Source organism: Magnolia sinica, chromosome 4 (genome assembly GCF_029962835.1).
Source record: "Magnolia sinica isolate HGM2019 chromosome 4, MsV1, whole genome shotgun sequence".
NCBI classification, from domain to species: Eukaryota; Viridiplantae; Streptophyta; class Magnoliopsida; order Magnoliales; family Magnoliaceae; genus Magnolia; species Magnolia sinica.
The window spans coordinates 55,380,983-55,386,982 of NC_080576.1; positions in this window are offsets into that span (position 1 = coordinate 55,380,983).

Consider the following 6,000-nt stretch of genomic DNA (forward strand, 5'->3'; position numbering starts at 1 on the left):
CCACAAATACATCTAATGGGCCTTACAACATGCCAAAGTGGGGTCCACTTGGGCTATGGATCTGGCTCATTCTCTAACCCTTGATATAAAATGAGTATTTAAAATGGTTGGGTGGATGGGATGCTGCACATGCATCATGGTGGGTCCCACTGTCATTGGACAGTGTGGATAGAACACATGCATCACCATGGGCTCCACTGTCCGCTGGAGGGTTTGAATAAAACGGATACGTCATGGTGGGTTCCACCATCCACAGCTGTGGACGGTGTGACATCACATACAATAATGGTGGGTTCCACGTGTGTGGCCCACCATAATGTTTTCCTGCCATCCAACCTATTGATAAAGTCACATAGACCTGAGTGAAAGGAAAAACACAAATTTCATCTTGATCCAAAACTTCTGTGGTAAATGGTGTAAGAGAAGTATGGCTTGTGTAAGAACTTTTTGACTTTGGGGCTTGCTTGGGAAATGGTGAAAGGTGATGTGTACTCGACATGTACTTGACCCTTGATGGGATTGATTAATGGATAGAGGTGACATGATGTAGAGATTCTCTCGGGTTTTACAACGCGCGGCGTTTTCCTCGCACCGAACACTGGCCCACATCTCCTGACCAGGGTATCGCCTCGGCGCGCGAGTCGCGGCATCGGAACCGCGGCGACGGAGCGGTCGCTATGGTACAAGTCTTGGGTTGACGGCATGTGAATCAGGGTCATGCGTAAATACCGGTTAAGGTTCGAAGGTTGCTGAAATTCGACCAGGAAGACCGCGGAAGTCTATGGAATGGTACGGTCTAGGATACGGAGTTTACATTTGGGTTGCTTGGGAGATTTGAGAAATTAAGAGAGAGAGAGAGTGAGGTGATGGGAATGATATAGATGGGATGATGTAAGGAAGGAGATGGGAAGGTATGGTTTAGTTTTATTTTTTTATAAAAGAGGTATGGTTGTGGTTGAAATTTTGTAGAGGGTAATGGTGAGGGGAGAGAGAGAGTGGACTTTTGAAAAGGTAGGGATGGGTTGTTGTACTTGGGGTAAGGCTTGTACTTGACATTGATTGATGGGATATATCGTAAAGATTCCCTCGATACTTGCAACGCGCGGCGTTTCTTTAGAATGAACGCAGGCCCACATCTCCTGGCCTGGGTATCAGTTCGGTGTGCGAGTCGCGACGTTGGAACCATGGCGACGACGCGGTCGCTAAGATAGAAATTTCGGTTCGAACCGACTTCGGTATGCTGGGCCCGGTTTAAGATCGCATGCAAACGTCGGATACGGGTCGAGGATTGCCGAAATTCGACCGGAAAGACCGCGGAAGCCAACGGAACGGTACGGACTAGGACACGGGTCTTAAAACTTTCATATTTATCTTGTAGTTTCCTGTTTATGTATTGTACTCAAAGATTTTGATTATAGTGGATATGTGGTGATGTTGTTTGTATATGGGTTATGCTTTGATTATGCTTCTTATGAGACAAATTCAAGTTGAAAATCCTCCTTGTAGGATCCCAGGATTGGAATATGGTATATGGGCGTTGGGAGCCGAGAATGGGGTACTACCACTATCGACACTAGATTCGGCGATCGGAAATTTTGTGAGCCCGATTTTCGAGTTTGGGGCGTGACAATACTAAACTCCTAGTAAGTAGTTCTTTTGTGATTTTCTTCTAGCTTCAAGTTCCTAATTGTGATTTATTTTAGATTCCATCATTTTATTTGAATCTAAAGCTTTCTTTTTTGTTGCTTTAGTTTAAAAATCTGATCTAGTTAAACCCATTATTTCTCGATGATTTCTTGATACTCTTTTGCCATTTCTTCCATGAAACATTGGTATAAATGTACTGTTCGACGTCCTCAGTCCAGTTCCTCATCCCGCTCCGCTACTTGGGTTGTGCGCACCATTCGCACACCGAAAGATGACTCAGAGAATGTATGGGATTTTCGTACTCGGAGTATAATTGTTGAGCGCATTGTGAATGTCAATCACATTGCTAGATTTAGTCTTTTTAAAATTCTCTCTGAGGTAGGATGGGAGAAATTTTTTTATTGGGGTGGAGCGACTTACCGGTCAATTGCTTAAGGAATGTACGCATCCATTAATGAAGTGTCTTCTAAAGCATTAACATTTTCTATTTAATTTTTGGAAGATACTGTCCCATTGCACCACCATCATATCGTCTATTATAGGCATTATTATGGGGGAAGATGGAATTCCTATCCCGACTCTTTTTGAAGACATGTATACTTCGAAAAGAAATTCCATCACCTGGGTGTTATGTGGTTTTAACACATAATGGTGTACTGGTAACTCTCTCTCCACTTGTAATCTTCTTCCAAAATACCGCGTTCTTCATCACATCTTCACTTCTAATGTTTATCTAAGGGCCGGGAATAAGATTGATCTATTCCCTATATGATGCCATTATGCACTCTATTGTTTCCAGTATTCGCCTGTCTTCCATCATTGATATCATACTTGATGATTCAGTATCGTCTCCATCCTCGTCATAGGTCTATTCCATTTGCATTCCTTATGACTTCCATTACTTTGTGGTACAATGTCCAAATTCTCGTGATTGAAGCACCGGAGTCCGAGCTTCCATTCGAAAATGCGAACTTAAACATGATAAAGCTTAAGTTGAGACCTGAGGAGCAAGGTGATCAGGAAGCAGTTCCTGAAGAAGATGTCAACATCGACGACATCTGTGCTGATTTGGAAGAATCAGTAGATACAAATGATTTAGACTTCCAACCTTCGCAATTTTCTAAGAGATTGGAGAGCTTAGAGAAGAAGGTGGAAAATTTCCATGTTTCACAGGAAGCATTGGTTTAGAATCGAAAGAATAAATGAAGTATATGAAAAAATACTTTCATCATTTTAATAGGAGTCTGAAGATCAATGATCCTGATATGCCTGCACCATCCTCTTCTAGCTCTGATAGATAAAACTATATGGTCTGTAATAACTTTAATTATCTCTTTTGGATTATTTGCACCAAGATGATAACTCTTTTCTTAAATACATCTGGATGATATCTAATGTGTTTTTATGTTGTATGTTATTATCCTTCATTATCTACTTGAAGGCTTCAATTATTTTGTTTATTCCTTTATCAACTTCTGACAAAAAAGGGGGAGAAAAGCTATGGATAATATGTGGATACGATCATGAGCACATCTCTCTCACATTGAATAAACATATGAGCACCTTCACTTGCATGCATAAATTCTATATATATTTTTGTTGCATGTGATATATGTGACTAAGTGCTCAAGGAGAGTTTCGTGAGCATGATCTAGGGGGGAATAACAAGATCCAAGATATCTCTAGTTGTAACATCCCGAATTTTCACGGTTAGAGTTTATACTCGTGCTTGAGGAAATCGGGTGTTAATAATAGAATGAATTAGATGCTTTAAAAAAATGCACCATATGTGTGTGTGTGTGTGCGTGTGTGTGTATTATAGATCACATCAAATTAGATTTGTCATGGTAATCATTCACAAGAATAAAATTGATTGCATTCCTCATTCCATAATTAAATAAATGGTCAAATGCTCCCACGAAGAGGAGCCTAAAATCTGGAAACTAATCTCTTGTTTATTCAGCATAGTCTTCCTCAGGAAGGTGGTCTTCTACTTCTTTAATCTGTATGTCACTTGCATGATCTGTACGATTGGGAGAGGGTTAATGCCCTACTCATAGTGATGGTTATTCCTTTACAATTTACAATATATTCATCATGAATCATAAGGATAAAAGGGCATTGATACTCCTCATACTTCACATATATAAGGTATCAATATGCACAGGGTCTTACATGGGATGCATGCCTAGCAAAATATGCGTGATCCATCACACTCAACAGTCATAGTCACATTGTGGAAGGTAGTTTATTATATCTGGCTCGACCCACACTCTCACTATACGGATATTCGCAAGCGCGTCTAACGTTAATGTGGCTTTACATGAACATCTCAAGGCAGTACAACAACGCGGTTAGGAGATTTACGTAACACGATGTGTTCATGGAGAGACTATTTACGACATTCAATCCCAAAAAGTTGATGTAACACTGCAATTGTGATTTACATACATCCATTGTGTACCATGCCAACCAACCCATGGAATTACGTACCGACCAAGAGGGCCGCTACCCTTAGTGCATTATGTCCATGAAGTTATAATGACTATTAGAGGTGGGATGACTGACACGATATTTGCATGGAGAATAAAATAAATGTGAATATCTATGGAAATAATTTATAAGGAGATTGAAATAGTACAATGCCTTGAAAGGAAAAACAGGTAAAGAATATGATCAAATAAATTGCATATGATAAAGGAAAGAAACCTCACCTTTGTTGTCTGAGTGTCTTTTTAAGTTTTAATGTTTGGGTAGCTTTAGGACCAATATTGCATCACCTGTTTTGAATTCAACTAAAACAAGTTTAGAGTTTTCTAAATTATGCTTATGTAAATCCAAATTTTCGGGACTTGGGTGCTCTTCCACGAGTCATCTTGATCCTATTTTGGTGGAGTTCTCCTTCACTATAGGTAAAGAGGTTTGAAGGAGGGTTATCAGGGGAAAGACGATGGATGAATTTCACTAATTGACATGTTGGTCTGACCTGGATTGCTGCTAGTGTCTGGCAGAGTTTTGACAGAAACTTCAGGCGCTCCTTCTCTCTCTCTCTCTCTCTCTCTCTCTCTCTCTCTCTCTCTCTCCCTCTCTCTCCTCTCTTTCTTCCCGTTTCCTTTTCTGATTGCAGGTGTCTCTTGAATGAAAGAAGAGGTCCCTTCTTATAGGTGTCTGGCTTCTGGAGCCTTCTCGCGGATCTCATATGCAGTTGAGCGGTGTTGTTTAACTCGGTTTCTATCCTAGAAAATTACTCTCCTCTCCGTTGGATTGTTGTGATTGTATGTTGATCATAATGGCCCATCAGATGACCATCTCAGATTCAAAAGCAGTGGCCTTTAATCAGTGGTTTTATAGGGAAGGAACTTCCGCATGTTCCGGCTTGATTCCGAGAAGGACGGCGGAATGCCGATCAATCCATGTCTTTCCTTCCTTTTTGCTGACATGGAAGTGGTTGGATCTCATGTGGTTGGAGGATGGGCGGATCGGATTGGAGCTGGTTACTCCGGTTCGGGCGTGATGTGCGCGGAGGATCTTGAAACGGCCGAGTTTTACGCCTCTTTACAACCGATCCCACGAATCTTGGTAATCCTAGCGTCGTGGGATTTTCTAGAATTTCCTTGTTGAAATTGGAATTCTCTTTACCTAAGCTTGGACAGTTTAGATTGGTGTTGTGAGTTCAAAACTGACAATTGTGGCATCTAATTCATCCCCTCCACCGTTTTTTGTCATCCGCTGTCACAGTCAACGGGAGTGCTGATTTTGGGTCATTTGCACGACATTGATGGGTCCACTTAGGATAGCCTCTTGGAAGATCCACTCCATTTAACTATTTTATAGGGTTATTTTAGGCCATGGTACAAAATATGGGATAAATTAGAGTTCTTAGTGACCCACGCCATCATTCGGTGTGAAGATTATGCTCACCGTAGGAGAGCTGATGGGGGAAGTCAGTTACGTTGCATGTGTTAGGTGGGGTCCACTATGGTGATCTATCGAAAAATCCGCTCCATTCACCGACTTCAGCTCGCTGTGTGGATTCACGGGCCCAAGTTTGAAGTAGATCTGAGCTATGGGTGGGCCACACATTGCAATAACCTGTGAGTGAAATCTACCGTAAAAACTTCCTTTTTTCTGACGTCTGTTGTTTCCATGCACACATGACACACACTTATTACTTCCACCATGCATAATATCTTAATACACCGTCTGTATGCATTGTAATTTTTTGGTCATTTGTTGTTTTTCATGCTCTTTCAATCACTCCAGTTTGGGCTTTGATCGCTTACAAATGGCCAAGATACCATTTTAATGAACTATACGAATATGAGGTTTAATGAAATATTTATATACATCTAA